Here is a 19,311-nt window from a genome sequence, read left to right as displayed (position 1 = left end):
TAGTACAATCATAGTCTCCTTGTACCAAGGGAGTGCATACCCCTGTTTGAATCACCTACAGCCATGTTCCATGAATCTTTTATTGAAGTAAATACGTGTACCCACTCACCCGCTATGTACAAAGTACATACTGAAGTTGATCTTGTGTGAATGACCACGCTATGCATTTTCAATGTGAAGCCGACCAAATTATTTTGCCTCAACATGAATCACATTCTCCCACATCAATGAGGTGGCAATCTTGCGAGCCGTGTCGGGAAACCGGGATTGAGTGAAAACATTCACACGAATCTCTGGTCTTGAATGTCCCTTGAATGCGAAAGACTACCGGTATCTAAAGTTTCAGTGAATGCTGCCTGTCCTGATTGTGGTGTGTGCAGAGCCTTCTGTCTTTCCTGTCATTTTAAATGCTGCGCCTTCCTTGTTTACTCAAACGGTAGGGATAAAACTGGAAGAAGATGATAAGGATGCTATGTTAAGCTATATAAAGCAACAAATGTGTGTATAATTGGACTGTACTGTATGTTGTCTTTCCTTTCTTCCTTATGTCTTTTTTTTTCGCCATTTTTCCCGTTTTCTCATCAAACTCCATAGCTTATGCATATGATCCATTATGGAAGCAGTGATGTAATGGCTGTTTTTTTCTGTCATATATATTTATACTAAATCCAAAGCAGTGGAAATCAGTTCCATTTCCTTTACATCTTCTCACCCCGCCTCATTTCTCTAAGGCGCTGCAATTTGCACCTTATGCGTCTTTACGTAACACAATGTGAAATGCGCTGTGTTGCATTTTCAAATGAAATGAAATAAGCTTGCGGTCCTTCTCAACCTGGAGAGAAAAAAAAACAAAGACACTGAACTGAACTGAATATATTCCAGGCCATTTATTTCCCTGTATTTGTTTGAGCTTAAGGGGAGCCCCAGCCAGGAGTGCACCTTCGGGGCCCACTGCAGAGTTCCAGTTCAGAGAGCAGAAGGGGCCCGGTGCAAACTGTTGATTATGTGGTCACATTAACGTTAATTAACATTCTCTTTGTGGATTTGGATGGGGGCCGAGGGGGTGGTGGTGGTGGTTGCAGGATGAACTTGTCGTTAGTCATACAGCGGTGTGCAGTCTGCTGGTGATAGACAAGCGGGTTATTAGCTTCAACATTGTGCTGTGTGCCACCCTGGAAACAAGTGAAGCAGAGCCACGGTGCCCATGGCAATAAGCAGGGCCTCTGACAGCTTTTGCTGGGCCCAGGACAAGGACATTTGAAAGGTCCCACCTACATGCCATGTAATGAGTACCCAATTTTGGGCCCCCTCTCTCCCTGGGCCCAGGACAACTGACCCCTATGCTCCCCCCACCCCGTCTGCTTCCTTGGCAATGAGAGAGCCCGCAGGATCAAGAAAAGCCATTTCATGAGAGCCACAAGGTGCTGTAACCCAGACAAAAGCTTGTGCTGATATCAGAGTCTTGTGTCTGGGCCAGATTGTTATGACCTGTGCATATGAAGAAATATGACAATAAAAGCTGACTTGACTTGATAACCTGAAGGTGGTGATATGCAAGACATAATTTTGAACAATGTGTCTGGGCTACAATATTTTAAGATGTTGTACATTATTACAACACTTAATATTTTAAAATGTTTAAAAAAATGTTATCTGCTGCTGATCCATCAGAAAATTAGGAGCCAATCATGATGTTGCCTGGCAACATTGCTCAAAAAGTTGGCCTGTGTATCATTAGCTTTAGAACTTACAGTAAATTGTATAGCACAGATGACTCAAAACCTTGACATCTTGGACATTCTTAGATCAGAACAAATAAATATCTAACTTAAATCTTAACAGGATGGGAATCAGGAGTGCTTATTCACTCATCTTCACTTGCCAAAATGTTTCAAAGGCACAATTGCTGAGCTGAAAATGGCTTTATTTTTGTTGTGGTTTCACATGTAAACAATATGTTCTTTAGGGCCCGTGGGTCTGGTTTAAGTGGCTATTTCACAGGAACCACAACATGGCAAGACCTTTTTAACATGGCAGGTCAGGCTGCCAAGCTGCAACTAACATAATGTGGACACATTTTTTTAATTTCACTGAAAAGTTGAGGCCGTCATAAAATTCTTGACATACCCATACTGTGGCAAGAGTCCACAAGCCACAGCAGCGTTTTACACGGTTAACTTTCCATTACAGGCAAGACAAAAGCAGCCTTCACCTATCCCGCTATTCTCATTTAGAATTTAATCCTCAATTTTAGTGTATCCCTGTGCCTGAAGAATTTGAATCAGTGAACATACAAAGGCATTGTTAATGAACATATTCTTATTTAACTGCCTGTTCCCGTTCCTGCATAATAATGACTTGCTTCAACTCTGATGATCTGTGGGGGAACATGACCCCTAATGGGCTTATGGAAATCCGAAGTTCCCAGCAGAAATTGCCTTTAATTCTTAATGAATATGCCGTGCAGTAAATTACTTGGAATGGGAGTGTGGGCATGTAAATTCCTAGGCATGAGTAGATGGGTCAGAGGGAAGAGCATGGTGTGTGTGTGTGTGTGTGTGTGTGTGTGTGTGTGTGTGTGTGTGTGTGTGTGTGTGTGTGTGTGTGTGTGTGTGTGTGTGTGTGTGTGTGTGTGTGTGTGTGTGTGTGTGTGTGTGTGTGTGTGTGTGTGTGTGTGTGTTTGTTGAGGTGGTGGAAGGCTGGTTTGAATGCTCTCTTCCGGCTGGCAGCTGAGGGGCACAGGCCAGCACCTGAAACCAGTCTCTCCACAAACACCCATGTAAAACACCCTCATGACAGGCTAATGAAATACATAACAAATGCCCAGAACTGTGATATCATCATGAATGATGCAATTTTTTGTGCAGCGTGTAAAATAAAATAAAGAACTTATCCAAAGATCCTCCATTATTCATGAGAAAGGGATCGTAATGGATTACGATTGCTGCTGAAGTGAGAAATGGCATTTGGCAGGGTGGTGGTGGCGGGGTTGAGGGGCATTATGGGTGCCATGTTCATTGGGGTCCATGTTCACTCCGCTGCCCTAATGGTAAATAGATTAGCCTTTAACTCACTTTCAGCTGCTTGTCATATCCCATTAGTTCCCAGTTTAGAGTTCAGGCTGCAACAGGCAGCAGGCGGGCAGGCAGCAGGCGGGCAGGCAGGCGGGCAGGCGGGCGGGTGGTAGGAAGGCAGTCAGGCAGGCAGGCGGGCAGGCAGGCAGTGGGCGGAGTGGCCTCCAGCTCCCAGTGATACCGTGTGAAGGCCTGCCAGACAAGCAGTTAAGTGCTGCGCTCCAGCCCCTCAAGGCAAGTTGTGAACTGTCACTCTCTCCTCTCCTCTTCTCGCCTCTCCGCTTCTCGTCATTGCACATTTTTTTTCACCAAGGTTCAAGGGAATGGTGTCACATGCTCCCTGTATTTAGAGGACTATTCCTTGTCGCCAGTGAAGGAAATGGCGCCTGTTTAGTGCCTGCACTATCTCAGGATGGCTCTTGTTTTCTTCAAACCATTATCAATTGGAACACATAAACAGAATTTTGTCGTGACTCATTCAATTACTTTTACTCGGGAAAATGCACGAAATAACAACTTAGAATGGTGTGCTGCTCATCAAAAGAGATAAAAAAAATGCTAATTTGCATAAGAAAAAAAGATGTTTTGATTTCGATTCATAAATGTCTTGCACAGCCCACCACCTACCTGCACAAGGAGGACAAAACTGTCCATTTGAAAAAATAAATAAAAGCAATAATCCGACAATTCAAGCTTGAACACGTTTGTTTTCATTTCAAGCTTTGCTTAACCAAACACACTGGTTATCATGTCACCCAGTGTAATAGGAAAGATGCATACAGCACAGAGACGTAAAGTAAAAACAGCAAAGTGGGTCTTTGAATGTATGCAATGTAAATACATATGATGCAAACATTGCAAACACAGAGGGTTTGTAAGCCTGGCTGTCGCATGAAGCTTTAAGAGAAAGCGCACAGTGGTGTGGCAAAGACCCATTGATGTTCTTGAGGCAGGAATGGATCAACGGGTGTTTATCCAATGCCTCTGTACACTACCGGACAGAGCTTTACCCAATCAACGTAATGAACAGGCGCGGAGTGGCCGTCGGGAGATCGGGGATTTGTCCCGGTGGGCCGCGGCCGTGAAATGTAATAATGCTGCCACAATGCGTTCTTAGCCGGCCCTAAAGTCTAGAGAGAAGTCTATTATGCACTAAGTTCCCACTTTTCTCACACTTCCATGCATTACTGGCTGACTAGCCAGTATTTATACCGTATACCAGACGGCAATACCTCACTGACGGTGTCAAGCAGTAAATTGGCCACACCCCTTCTCTACTGATAATTTTCAAACACCGTAGATCGCGGAAGTTTACAAGATCTTAGTAACACAGTTTCGTTTTCAGTATCTGAAGAACCTGTGATATGTATATTGGTTACCAAAGGATGGAAATATTAATAAATTATGATTTATTTTCCGATTTCCACACGACTGTTACAGTTTACAGTCTTTCCAGTCCAGATTCTCTTGCTCTGTGGTTATTGACTTGGGTTACGAACAGACTCCACCAAGTGGTAAGGAAGAGAACTGCACCTAACAGAAGCAATGGGTTTTGTTTTGATTTGTTAGACCTACCAGTATATCTCCTTATAGTCGAAATAATATTATTATCATACATATATTTATATGTGGTACATTTAGGATGTAGCCTATGTCTGAAGAAATGGAACAATATAATTACCACACAAGATTCTGATGTGACCAGTGCTGGGTGTGTAGGCTAAGATGTGGATTAAAGTAGAGTGATTGCAAGAAACAAAGACATTTGCTGCGACGGAGACAGCGTTTTAAGGTAGGCCTACACCGTTTGGTTATACATTTTGTTGACTTATGGTTGTGGTTTGAAGTAGCTAGGTTTGGCTTATTTGCTGCATGGTGGGTTTATTGCACAATGTAGACAGACTTTTTGTAAGCTATAGGCTACTATAGGCCTACTATATTTTGTAAGCCTACTCTTCTAAAAATCCCCACACTCAAAACTTTGTGCCCATGCTCATCCTGTCTTCCTTAAACGATATTTCAATTTCAAACTGTCAAAATGACAGTGGAGTGCACATTTGCATGGAACAGTAGCGTGATGTAGCCTAACCTAGTAGGCCTAGGCCTATGAATGCTTTGGACTGTGATGATGGCTCCAGTGGTGTAGTCTACTTTTTGAAGTGGGTATACTGTATATCTGAGCATGTTTTGATGTGTGTATAGTCTACTGTATATATTTGTGCTATTGTAAATAATGGATCAATCAATTTTAAGTGGGTATACTGTAATCCCTGAAATTTTGAAATGGGTGCGTATACCTGCGTGTTACGTAGACTACACCACTGACTGTGCATTTCATCAAGGTGTAGGCTACAATTCTTCACTTCAGGTTGATATTTTGACAACACTAATGTCCACATGTAGTACGACTGCAGATTTTGTGGCTTTTGTCTTTTTGGTTAGGAAACCATGTTGTTCGCTTTGTTTTTTTTTGTTGTTGTTTTTTTTTGTTTTTTTAAAAGAGGGCCGCCAAGGGGAAAATTCTCCCGGTGGGAAAAGGTGGGCCACTCCGCCCCTGACGTAATGTATGTGTGTGTAGCAATACTTTTTCACTGGATCCAGAATTTTCAATATTAAACAACAAGACTAAGATTAATAAAAAGACTGATCTTAGAAAAAAGGTGTGTTACTGTATTTAATGCTAGGCATTCTGCTAGCTGTTGCCCTGTATTTTGTTTTTGTCGTGTGTGAGGCAACACGACAAAAACAAATGAGTGAGTGACAAACCTTGCACAGGATACTATTTCCACAAGGTTGATACAATATTATGTCACTGAAATGAAGAGTGCTTGGGTGTGCCCAGACCCCATCCATTCCTCACCTTAACCTGTCAGTAAAGAAATGTTTCTGCACCTTTTCATTATTTTGTCATTAACATCCAAACAACAGGGGGCGTGGGGGCACGACCCCTAACCTGTCACATGGCATTTTTAGAAAACAATGGGATGCATTGACATAGCACGCAAAGACTAAAATTGTTGTGTTATTAGGCATATTCTCATGACGCCATATCACAATAATGAGGTGGCGACATGGGGAGATGGACTTAAACTAAAAAAAAAACCATAATGACGTCTTTGAGCAGCATGGGTGGGACCAGGCTGGGAGAGAATTCAACATGGCAGGAAGGATGATAAGGGTGATGGCTGTGTGTTCGCCTGTTGATTGGCCTAATTGTCCACATAGGTGGCAGAGTAACTGATGCGGTAATTAGTATAGATTCAGAAGGTGTGGGTGAGCGTTCCTGCTGATTTGTTTGGTAAATAAATCAATCAAAAAACCTGTGGGACACAAAGTTTGTGCTTGTGTTATAAACTAAATGAAAAGAGTGGTTTGTGCACTGCAGAACAACCCTCTTCATCAGGCTGGCAGTTATTTTGTTATACAATTACACCAAGATCTGGAGAGGCAGTGACTGGTGGTGTTTTGGTGATATTTTTCAGTGGAATATTTTACTGTATACAATGCAACAACAATAGCTATTCTAAATAGAGATCCGGCACATAATTCAGAACACAATACTCATCTCCTCTCAGTTCCATTTTAATGGGAGCTAGAGGATTTCCTGTTGGGAAATAGCATGATGCACTTCATGGCTGCCACGTTTGACTCAGATCAGACAGACTTGCTAATGGAGAAATGCTATTTTCAGGTTGTCTCCATCCCCTCGCTGTTCTGCCAATTGAAAACAGTAGGCAATGTTTATTAATTGGCTTTACAAGGAACCGGTAGATGCTCAGCTCAAAAGCAGGCGTTAGGATATGTGTTCACGTTTTCAGGCAGGCTGGCGATAGCAGGGGTATTTGGTTCATAAAAAAAGAACAGTGATGATCATCATGATCGTCATGATATTAAATTCAAACACCTTCTTTCCTCTGAAGAATGATGTGCATTAAAAGCATATACCATAAAGTGCTTGAAATTGTTAAATGTACACACAACTGTCAGCAGTCCACTTATAGGAAAGCTAATTAAAATATAATTTAAATATTACCGTGGAGTTACATGCTAAAATCTACTTCCTGATGTCTCATGGTTGCGGAAGGATATTACATCACGTATAAGCTCGAATGTGCTGCTCTGCATTGTGTTTTACATTACAATGTCTTCAGCCTACAGGAGAAGTGGCACAAAAGTAGCAGTAGCAGGGGGTGGGGGCAGAGAGTGAGTGTTGGTATAGTAGGCCTATATATGTTTGAATTTCTGTGTGTGTGTGTGTGAGAGAGAGAGAGAGAGAGAGAGAGAGAGAGAGAGAGAGAGAGAGAGAGAGAGAGAGAGAGAGAGAGAGAGAGAGAGAGAGAGAGAGAGAGGAGGGAGGGGGCAGACTGTTTACTCCCAAACTGCAGTGAATTAATAGTAAACAAGCATGAGGTGTACAAATACAGTATTGTTTTATTTATTTAAAGCCTCATATTATTTATGACAATGGCTTTTTAGTCTATGAATTACCACAAGCCCGCTGAGAGCACATCGGGTGTGGATGTCTGCCCAGTAGAACATTGCCTGCACCCTGATCAATGAAGTCCTGCTGTTTGTAGCTGTGGCATCGTCATCATCAACATTGTCTCTCTGTAGACAACAAAGACGCTTCCAGGGCCTATTTAAGGAGTGGAGGAGACAGAGGCAGAGTAAGCGCTCCACAAAAAAGGCCTGCGATGAGTTGAAATACGGCATCATTGGCGGCGACTGATGTCTGTGCAGCTGTGAGTCAGGGCAGGCAGCACTGGCCCGATCAGCTGGGGCTCAGCACAGAAGGCAAGACATCTAAGAAACTCTCACAGTTGGCACCGTGCCCCAGCCAGCGGTCGCACGCTAGCCCGTTAGTCTGGGCTGTCAGGCTGGCTGAGGCTGAGGCGGGGCCGCTAACAGCTTTGGCTGGGCACAAGACAAAGTCACCTGAAAGGCCCCCCCTCCTCATATACGTTCAGTGCAATGACAGCCTGATTCTGGGCCTCCCTCTCTCCCTGGGCCCACAACAATTGATCCCTTTGCCCCCTCCCTACCCCCCTCCTGTCAGCTACCCTGGGCGGAGGTGCTACCGGGACTGTGGAAGAGTGAGACGGTTACTGCTGCAGCAGCAGCAGCGGCGCAGGCAGGCAGGAAGCTCTACTGAAGTACTTCAGCTGGCAGAATAAGCTGAACACTGCTGACCTCACCAAGTTTTCTCTACTTTTCGGGCGGGCTGTCTGACTGGACTAGCCCCACGGGACACACAAATATTTCTGTTGGAGGTTTCAAAGTTAAGTTTTGGGTTTTGATTCATATCTGCACCATTTATTCAATACATTCTACCTTTATATAATGCCCATGTAAAATGCCCATTTATGTCTGGGCAACTAGACATGTTAGTAAATGTTAAAATAGTTAAAACACCTCACCGGTAGTTTTCCATTGACATTTCATTTAACAAAGATGGTAGGATGCAGTACCATGCCACCGTGCATCTGGTACTTTACTACCATGGATGGAGTAATCACAGCATAGTTAAGAAAGTAGATTAAGAAAATGAAACAAGATTGGCTTGCAACACAGAGACCATTAGAATGTGTATTATGCAAAGGGTTCAAGTTGAAGACGCGGAATGTCCAATTACTTGCAGTTAGTGGTGCACTTGTCCGCCGGTGAACTATGACTGGCTTGTCAAGGCTGAGAAAACCGCCCCACCCCAGTGCCAATAAAATGTCCACTCTCGCTGTGAGGAGTCTGGTGAACACAGATTGGACTTTTCTCATTTTAGCGATTGGCTTTTTCGATTGCTTCCACCCCTCTGGCTTTGGCACGGCATGCCTGTCTCCCTTGCCTTTCAGCTGAGGTTTCTTGTGGCTACATGAAATGGCCTTATCTCCTTTGCCTTCTGGGGGCTTCCAATAGTTGAATCATTCATAGCTTTGTGACTGTATTCCCACTGAGGTAGATATATACGTATCAGAGAGTAAAGGGATGTTTTATTTCCAGTACACACAGGGCCGCTGACAGCTTTTGCTGGGCCCAGGACAAAGTCATCTTAAAGGGCCCCCCTACCCAATACATACAATGTAGTCGGGACCCAATTCTGGGCCCTCTATCTCCCTGGGCCCGGTAGAACATACCCCTTTGTGTCCCCCCCCCCCCCCCTCCACCCCTGTCGGCAGGCCTCAGTACACATACCTTTAACATTAACATAAATGTGTACCTTAACTGACCCGATACAACAGCATAGTATTTCATATTTTTCATATTGCTTTATAGTACAGAATTTCATATTTTTTTTACATTGCTTTATAGTATAGACCTGGATTTCTCCCCCCTCCTTTTTCTTTTTAAAATGAGGGTGGAAATGCGAGGAAATGACTGTAAGAGTGCAACCGTATCTCTCTTTCAGGACACATTCCACGTGTGTGGAATATCTATCACACTGAGCCAGAGCTCTCCAAATAAATCAAAGCATCACACAATGAAGAGTGTTTTCTGCATCAAGCTTAGGGCCACAAGCACCCTCTGATCTGCCGTCTATGAAGTGACCATTACAAGAGCACCGGAACAAACAACATGTTGTCAGATGCGCTCCCGTCGCAGTTCACAGGCCTGGGCTACACGGCTAAGTAGACAGCTGACCCAATCACACGCCTAAGACACCAATGGGGATGTGGAGGGGCTTCTCTTCAGAAGCACCCGGAGCGAGTGACAGTTTCCCAATATTGTTCACTCTGAAACGAGAGAGATGGCATCTTTTATCATCCCTTGGCTTGATCTTGACTTAATTTCTTTGCAGGCTTACTTGCCTGTGTGTGTGTCTGTGTGTGTGTGTGTGTGTGTGTGTGTGTGTGTGTGTGTGTGTGTGTGTGTGTGTGTGTGTGTGTGTGTGTGTGTGTGTGTGTGTGTGTGTGTGTGTGTGCATGCGTGAGTGCATCCGTGCGCGTTCATGCGTGCATGGAGGAGAAGGACTAGTCTGCTTCAGCAGATTGTCACGTGAGGAGTGTTGCCATGTGCTTCCTTTGTGTTTGTGTAATGCTTGCAATGTCTTCATATCTTATGGACAGAATTATATTATCAGTCACACAATTTCTCATTGTGAGTGATAACTAAGCAATTTTAAAGGCGAGTTAAATATATGAAGGCCTTCATTAATAAATCACTAATGTGCATGCAATGTTTGATGAGAAAAGCATTATAGTAATCCATGGTTTCACCGTTTTACACTACATTTCCAGAGCCTCCATTTTCCACGTCTCGCCACACATTATTTTGATCGATCTGCCACCAACGATTTACTGTGCTTGAGAGGACCAACAGATTGACTGTGTACAGCATTCAGACCTACTTCAAGATAGAAGCCCCAAGTTCCATTTGAGCATGTGTAGGGAGGTGCTGTGTGGGCTGGATACTGGATTGTGTAATAATGATCAGGGTTGGCCTGGCCGTGATATCTGATGGCTGGTTGTGGGGATTTCGATCTCCTCCAATAGCGGCCTACAGTGTAAACGCTCTCTAAGTGCTGAGCGAGAGGGGCTCCCCCATGATCTAAGCCCGCTGTGCCACCCAAGCCCATTGCCAGATTGATTGCCAATGGCAAGACCTTGTTTACATAATGTAGATATTGACAACTGCATCCGAACCGCTTAACAGGTATCCCCTGTGCATTCGCAATATGGGGCCATGCCTGCGCCACACCACAACACATGCATCTCTGTAATGTGGAAGGGGTGCCAGGACAGAATCACAATTAAATGTGTGTTGTAAAGCATAAGCATCAGCAAGACGAATGGTGGCAGTAATGGTTTTTATTTTCTATTCAACAACATCCACAGTCTAAAAGGATCCCTATCCCTCCTTCCTGCACTCTCCTCATAGCTCCCCCTCCATGCCCCAAACTTAACTGTGACTGCTGCTGGAGACCTTCTCTCTCTGTGACATCAGACCGAGTTACAACATGGCTCCCATATTAACATTGCAGAGGACGGGTAGTGTGTGTGTGTAGTTGAGGATTTACAACTGAATGTTAATTGAACACATTAATAATCTGCGAACTCTGACCTTTCAAACAAAGAGAGAGAGAGATAGAGCGAGAGAGAGAGAGACACCCCACCCTTATACTCTTCAAAAAACAAAGGAGTGAAAGTAATTGTAATGTCACGCCGTTCTTTGACATGGATCTTAATGAGGGATGATGGACAGAGAGCCAATCGGTCAGGACCGCGTCCTTTACCCACCACCACTAATGAACACACTGGAGCAGGTGGTGACATCCTCTGCCAATAGCTCACCCGCACCGGTCACAGAGTCCTGTAGAAACACTTTTAATAATACATGTCTGTCACGAGCATAAATAATTCACAAAGCACGTCCCTGAATAATTGCTAATGTTCCTCAGTTATTTCTCTCTCATGCTTGGATGAACTTGGATAAGCATTTTTTGATGTGTATGATTTTCTCCCGTTTCTCCATGATGGTAATCAGGTCAAGATCCATTTTGGATTGGAAGTAAGAAGTGTAGTACAGTACCAAATTTCTAGCCAGGCCACGCCTTCCTTGAAAGTCGATGATAATCAGGGAACCAAATTCCTGGAAAACTAAAATGGTAAAAGGATGTCCTGGTGGTTTTGTATTTGCCCTGATTAAATTGGCATTTTACAAGTTAGCGCCATCACATCCACAATGAAAATGTAGCTGAATAATACACTACACTATAAGGCCAAAACCAATAATGTCTTAAATTGAGAAATGCTTCAGAATGAGTGGGTTAAACCAGAAAGACTCTCTGAAGGAGATGAATTGTTTTCCCTCTATGTTTTTGTATTAATAGTAAGTCCATCAGCCAGATATTTGTCACTGCCAATAGCTACAATATGCTCAATATTCTAGATGTACACTTTACAATTTATGCCTGGCAAATGAAGCACTTCTGATGTGCGGTTCAAGTGAAGCGAAGCAAAGCAAAGCAGTGAAGTGATTCAACCATCACTTGCGGCGCAGCTGGCATTCTGTAGCATATGTGCTATGGCTTTGCTCTAGGATTCCTCTTGTCTTGGCGCACCTCACTTGAATGGTTTCCCATACAACAGGCACAGATAGATTCTTGAATGATGAGTACTACTGCAGAAATGTGTTAATTAGAGGGGATAGGGTCAGGAGTAGGGTTAGGTATAGGTTAAGGTGCTGTATAATAATATTAATAATAATAAATCAGAAAGATTGAAGCTGAATTCAATAAACCATGTTCATCATGTCTCTGTAGCAGAGAGGCTGTTGCTGCTTATAGTGCAGACTGCAAGCTTTGGCAAAGGGACGAGAGAGACGCTTTAGCATCAGGAAGCTCTTTAAAATAGCAGTTTGCTGTAAACTGGCAGCCAGCCTATATTGTTTTTACTGTATCATTCTCGCATGCCTTCACGAAGACCAAATTCCATATGGCTATTTAAAGCATGCGAGCATCGGCTGGCTCCCTGCGGAGCGCTATAACGTTGAGGCTCGTAAATCCAGGCTGACGGTGCCATGGCGTCGCCTCACAAGAGGGCAGCATACAGTAGCGGCTCACGCTGCCACTCATTAGAGTTTCTTCTTCAGGATTTACATAGCCCAGTCATGCAGATGGGGATCACTGGGGATCCCACTCAATGTTTACAGAAAAACCTTAAATACATCCAGGGCTCTAAATTAACACCAGCCAAATGCTGGTGAGCCTTCAGTGGTAGACTGGTTGAAAAGAACAACTAGTGAGACCCAAAAAGACCCATTAGTGAGTGTGTGTTTGGCTAGTGAGATTAAGATCTACTAGCCATTTTGGCTGGTGATAAAAAAAAAAACATAGGCTTATAATTGAGGCTGTGCATGAAAGGGTTAAGTCCTCTGGTGGTTAAAAGTAGCAGCAACATGCTCTGCTAGATATAATAATCATCCAGCCAGGAAACACAGCCAAGAAATAAATAGATAAAAATGAACGTGATAAATTGTATTTTCAGCCCTAAGTGGGATGACCACTGAAGCCATTTGTGTATTTATTAGTATGCTAACATTCATCATGCAATTATTCATTGTTAGTTGCTTGACAGAATACTGCTTTTAGAGATTTAAGGATAAAGCTCATTTAACACCCACATTTCCTAACAACGACTCCGCAAGGGAAATAGTTTTCACATGATAAGTTCCAGAGTGAGACTTTTGTATTTATCATCTTACTGATTATCTCTTGTTTTATTCATTTTTGTTATCAGCTTCAATAGACACATTTATATCTGTGGCACAGCCATTTGGAAAATTCCGGATGGTAATGGATCATTTGTGGTAGGTGACAGCACAAAGGGGTCAGCAGCTGCTGTTTGCCATCCTGACATGAATTGCAAAACAAGGATAATGAAGAATCAAAGTCAGGCTCCAGAAATTTATGAGAGTCATCCCATTAGTGTCTGCACACACACACACACACACACACACACACACACACACACACACACACACACACACACACACACACACACACACACACACACACACACACACACACACACACACACACACACACACGCACACACACACCTCTCTCTCTCTCTCTCTCTCTCTCTCTCTCTCTCTCTCTCTCTCTCTCTCTCTCTCTTCTCTCTCTCTCTCTCTCTCTCTCTCTCTCTCTCTCTCTCTCACACACACACACACACACACACACACACACACACACACACACACAAAAACACTCACTCACTGCCTCTCTCACTCTTCCTCTGCCTTTCTCTCATTTGCTCACTCACTCATTGTCTCTTTCGGTCTATCTTTGTATCTCTCTCTCTCTTTGTCTCTCTCGCTCTACCTGTAACTCTCTCTAACGCTGTCTGTCTCTTTCTCTGTCTCTGTCTCTGTCTCTGTCTCTGCCTCTGCCTCTGTCTCTCTACCTCTCTCTCTCTCTCTCTCTCTCTCTCTCTCTCTCTCTTTCTCTCTCTCTCTCTCTCTCTCTCTCCTCGATTTTCCCCTCTCTCTCTCCTCTCTCTCTCTCTCTCTCTCTCTCTCTCTCTCTCTCTCTCTCTCTCTCTCTGTCTCCCTCCACTACTCACTCCAGTCCACAGGGACATCATTAATTTACATTTGCCACAACTTTTGCTGACATAGGCAGGCCGCTCATTTTTCTTCAGCAAGCAGGGAGATTGCAGCACATTTCAAACTCAATCCACCCCACATTACAGTATCACCACGACACCGCATGGCCGTGTCCCCCCAAAACAGCATGCAAATGGTAGCCAATTAGCATTGGAAAATGGACAATGTGTTGAGCGATCACACAGGTTGCCCAAGCTTGCCTCTGTTTTTAAAATAATCCTCAGAGGAATCTTTCTTTCACTCTTACTGATGTCTGCTGCATTTTACACTGTGGAGACAAAGCGTTGGCCTATGTATGTGCATTTGTGTGTCTGTTTGTGCGTATGTGTATGTGTGTGTCAATGTGTGTGTGTACGCGTGTGTGCGCCTGCGTGCGTGCATGTGGGTGGAGGGTCATGCTGCACTTTTGGTGCTCCCCAGAAGCCCTGAGCTGGCCACACTTGGTGTCTGTTAGATACCGTAGACAAGAGTGTGTGACCAACAAATCAATACTGGGAGCAATCATGCCCCCACACTCCTGCTCTCTCAGCAGTCACATGGCCTAGAGACCCAGCTGAAGACCCTTGCAAACCAGCCTGATTGGAAGGGACAATTTGGAAGGGATTAGAAAGGAGGGTCTATGAAAAAAAAGTAAAATTATAAAATAAAAATTCTGCACACCTGCCGGATAGCAGAGTTTGACTGTGGCTGGCCCAATACCGTATAGCCCTGGAACTTTTCCAGTCACCGCAGCGATACTTAGGTCAGCTCGTCATCCTTAATTATGGGCTGGCGTGACAGAGGTCGGCGAGGCTAATCACTAGGACAAATGGATCTGCAGAAGCACTGGCGAACACACGCTGCAGCACATATGGGCCTGAATATTCCTTAAACATTTGTTAAGTGCTGATCTTTGCACCGTTTTAACTGTTTCAGTGCCATGGTCCTATACACCCAAGACTTCCTTTTTCAGTAAGCAAGCAATTCAACACCAACACAGAGGCTGCCCATTTCACTACAATAAGGTACAGCACATTTTGTATAGTGCTGCTATAACAATGTCTTTACGAAGAGAAGAATAGTGGCACGTTTCAAAGAAGATATTTTAGTCCTGTTTTTGTGGTCCTTGTGTGAGGCATTATTATTTTTTAAAGCGCTTCAATGTTCTGGCACCAGCTGAGCGCCTCTGGCTTCATGCGCGCATTTGCATACCATGGCCATGGCAACATCAGGAGCCAGCTGTGAGGAGGTATGGGGCACACACACACCACATGAACACCGCACTGGACTGCATTGGACTAGAGGCGGCAGGTGAAGGAGGTGGAGTGACAGACAGACTGACTGGATGGATGGCTGGCAGGCATGCACGGTTTTAAAGCCAAGGATGGATCAGCTCATTCACCCGCGGGATATGAGACAAACAATAGTGGCCTATTCCTCCGCCACGCCACAGTGTGTTGAAACTTTTAAAGGTCAACAGTGAGTGATGAAGATGCGGCGAAATGCTCTGCGGTGTGCTGAGTGGAGAGGAGTGTGAGAGGTTATTTCCAGTCACCCCCCGAAAAAAGAGAAGCTGCCTAAATCCCTTAGACAGCGCCTCATATCTAGAGAGAGAGAGAGAGAGAGAGAGAGAGAGAGAGAGAGAGAAAGAGAGAGAGAGAAAGAGAGAGAGAGCACGCTCGCGAGAGAGAGAGCGCAAGAGCAAGAGAGAGAGAGAGAGCGCAAGAGTGTGTGTGTGTGTATGTGTGTGTGTGTGTGTGTGTGTGTGTGTGTGTGTGTGTGTGTGTGTGTGTGTGTGTGTGTGTGTGTGTGTGTGTGTGTGTGTGTGTGTGTGTGTGTGTGTGTGTGAATCACAGCACCACTCACAAGGAATATATTATAATGTATTATAAATGACTTACACACTGTGATTTCTGTACATGAATTAGTCATGCCAAGTTTGAGGCGCCATTTCAAACTTGTTTAATCAGTTCCAGGGCTTCGTTGAAGTGCAACATTTATGAACACCTCCATTGATGACGCAAAATTAGAAAATTTCAGGTCACCGCCACCTTGGCGATGGTAGTGTGGAACATGGGGTACAGGAGAAGAGCAGCCAAAATTGTAAAAGGTCTCAGCGGCTTCTTGGTTTCTCATTTTCAGTGCAAGTTCGATACAGCGGAACAAAAGACAGCAATCCTTTGACATACTCTCCAATGGGTGAGGTGGCTGTTTTAAGGCTGCATTTGAGATCTGAGAAAATGTTCGAGATGAAAAGACACCAAACCCATACCTGAAATAAGTGAGGTAGAGAGAGAGAGAGAGAGAGAGAGAGAGAGAGAGAGAGAGAGAGAGAGAGAGAGAGAGAGAGAGAGAGAGAGAGAGAGAGAGAGAGAGAGAGAGAGAGAGAGAGAGAGAGAGAGAGGTAGAGAGAGAAAGAAAGAAAGAAAGAAAGACAGACAGAGAGACAGAGACAGACATGGTGGGCGGTGTGTGTGTAAGAAAGAGAGAGAGAGAGAGAAATGTAATTGTGTGCGGGGGTGAGAGATAAAGGGAGAGGGAGAAGGAGCCAACGAAAACGAGAGGGAAAAAGAGATTCTAAAATGGCCGCCAATTATCAAAGCCCATTGCAATGTATTTTGTCACCAAAGCCGGTATTTTTCTCATACTCCAGCTACTGTAGATCTCATCCTGCTCCTACTGTAAGCTTCCCCCATTGGACATTCATTCCATCGGCTTGATATGACTTTGATTGAGTGATCTTGATTGGTCATCTGAACATGTAACAGTGCACTGCAGGCGTCGGGTGTCATGGGGCATCCCAGTCACACTCTTAGGCCCATTAATCATTGGCTAATCTCCGTATGAGGGCCCTGCTGCCGAGAATTTGTCAACGATGACAAAGCTGTCAAAATTGGACTGCATTAACGTAACCTGATCTCATTATATCGTACATTTGCATACAGTCTGGAAACCACCGTCGCCTGGAGGTTCTGTCTCTTATAAAAGGAAGAGAGCTCCATCCAGAAGCCACCCAGAAAACTGCAGTGTTAATTCAGCACTTGGCAAAGTCGGATCAACTTGAAGAGTGTTAAATTGAACTCTCAAAGTGTTGAAATAACACCGCAAAAATGTACGGTGCAGTAGACCAAATGCACACTGTTCGTAAGGCAGCCAGTACAGGTGAGGAGTTCACATGCGACTGATTCAATCCCGTGAAATCGAGCAGTGCAGGTGAAGTGTCTCAGTGGGTTGGCTGACTTTTTGACCCCTCGCAGGCCAAATGCCAAAGACACTTTACTCTCCCTCTATTGAGTCCTTTCGCCGCCGGGGCCCACTAGCTCTGCTGCAACCTTATTCATTAGTGGCTACCCTCCACCAAACCCATGTGCCTCCACGGCAGCTCCAACCTGAACTCTCAGAATTCCGCGGAATTGACACGGATCGTTGGGACACGACTTAATGCATACCAGATTTCAGTGAGTCAAAAGGCATCTCCAAGTATTTGCCTATAAAATCCCATATTCTTATGCTTTTAATCACGTCCGGGACTGTCCAACCTCATAAGGCTGTAATCATGCCTCAATAGCACTCAACGTCCATCAGGGCTCCATCACAGTCCTTCTCCACCATTGGCCCTGGTGACAGAGCCAACGAACCGATATGTCTGTCATTGCCACAAGAGCTCCCCCCGCCTTGCCCTTGCACACAGCATATTTCAGAGGTGATAAGGCAGCTTATTGACATATTGGTCGCCGAGGGAGAAGATGGAAGTGTGATGTTGTCAGCTCCGGGCTCTGAGACGCCTTCTGAGTCTGGCTTCACACGCAATCCTCATCCAGCCAGCCACACATACGTAGCACATTAACTGCCTTTTACAGACTGGCTGGCTGCAGGAGTGTTATTTTCATTGGAGTGTTGCATTGATGGCTGAAAAGCCGGCTTGTCTAAATTGATGAATGCTTCAAAACTTTTGATTACATGACGTGTTAGACACTTAGTCCATCACAGTGCAACCAATGCTGTATAATATTTGAGAGCATTGATCAGTGATGCAGACCTTTATCATGTCATTTCAGTTTTTTGTCTGTTTGGTCCAGCACATACAGCAAACTCAGGTGTGCATGCATTCTCTGTCTTTTTAAAAAAAAACCTGCTTTACTGCTAACTTGTCTCACACTGGTGAATGAACAATATTTAGCATGTGTTTTCAGGATGCTGAGCAGCTCTTATGGGATCCCACTTGCTGCTTGTTGCTTTTCTTTATCTGCAAACATCCCAAGCTTGTGTGGGTGAAAGTGCAGGTTTTAGTTCAGGTGGGAGAGGAGAACCGAGATCCTCCTTGAGATTCAGAGGGAGTCTTTAAACAGGTGATGGGCTTCACCTGTATGGGCTCTCTTCCAACTGCACTGGCGAGGGAGAGATGGGGAGAGAGAGAGAGAGAGAGAGAGAGAGAGAGAGAGAGACAGACAGACAGACAGACAGACAGACAGACAGACAGACAGACAGACAGACAGACAGACAGAAAGGCGGGAGGGAGATAGAGAGAGAGGGAAAGAGAGAGATATAGCGATACTATAGAGAGAGGGAGGGAGAGCAGGGGGGGGGGGGGGTTGCAGGTTTATGGCTGCCAAGACTGCAGCTGTGTCGGCCGGGCTTATCCTCGTCTCCTCTCCTTGTCTGGTCCAAATGCACAGCTTCCAGCCCAGCCCAGCCAACCTCCCACTCTATCGGCTCAGCAATCGCTCTCAGTGCTTAGCTGAGCGCTCTCCAGGGCGTGCATGAAAAAAAAGCTAGAGAGGAAGGAAAGCTCTTCGAAAGTGAAATGACAGGGCGGCCTGGGGATGTGGAGTGGAGTGGATGTGGAGAAGGGTGTAGCATGTGAGGAGACAGGGTTCCGTAATATTCAGCCGTTCTCTACGAAGCAATCGCACACCGACAAACAGAGCAACAAGCCACAGATCATCTCCCTTTGTGACAGATTAGTAACCGTTCCAAAACAAAGGAACAGCAGAGGAGGACACCATCACTGCCACTGCTGCTACCGCTGCCACTGCCACTGCCACTGCCACTGCCACTGCTATCTCACCGCAACGGAATCTGAACAGATACCGTACACACCCACGTCACACACCATACCACGGGCCCCAGACACAGGCATCAGGCGAACAAGAGCAGC

General features: G+C 44.8%; 1 protein-coding gene across 1 annotated transcript in view; it reads left to right on the top strand.

The window, feature by feature from the left end:
- LOC134462899 (metabotropic glutamate receptor 4-like) overlaps nucleotides 1-19,311 on the top strand; it is a 190,156-nt gene that overhangs the window by 52,818 nt on the left and 118,027 nt on the right. The gene's annotated exons all lie outside the window — the stretch shown is intronic.

This window comes from Engraulis encrasicolus, chromosome 14 (assembly GCF_034702125.1).
Source record: "Engraulis encrasicolus isolate BLACKSEA-1 chromosome 14, IST_EnEncr_1.0, whole genome shotgun sequence".
Lineage (NCBI taxonomy): Eukaryota > Metazoa > Chordata > Actinopteri > Clupeiformes > Engraulidae > Engraulis > Engraulis encrasicolus.
This window is presented reverse-complemented; position numbering and strand designations above follow the sequence as displayed.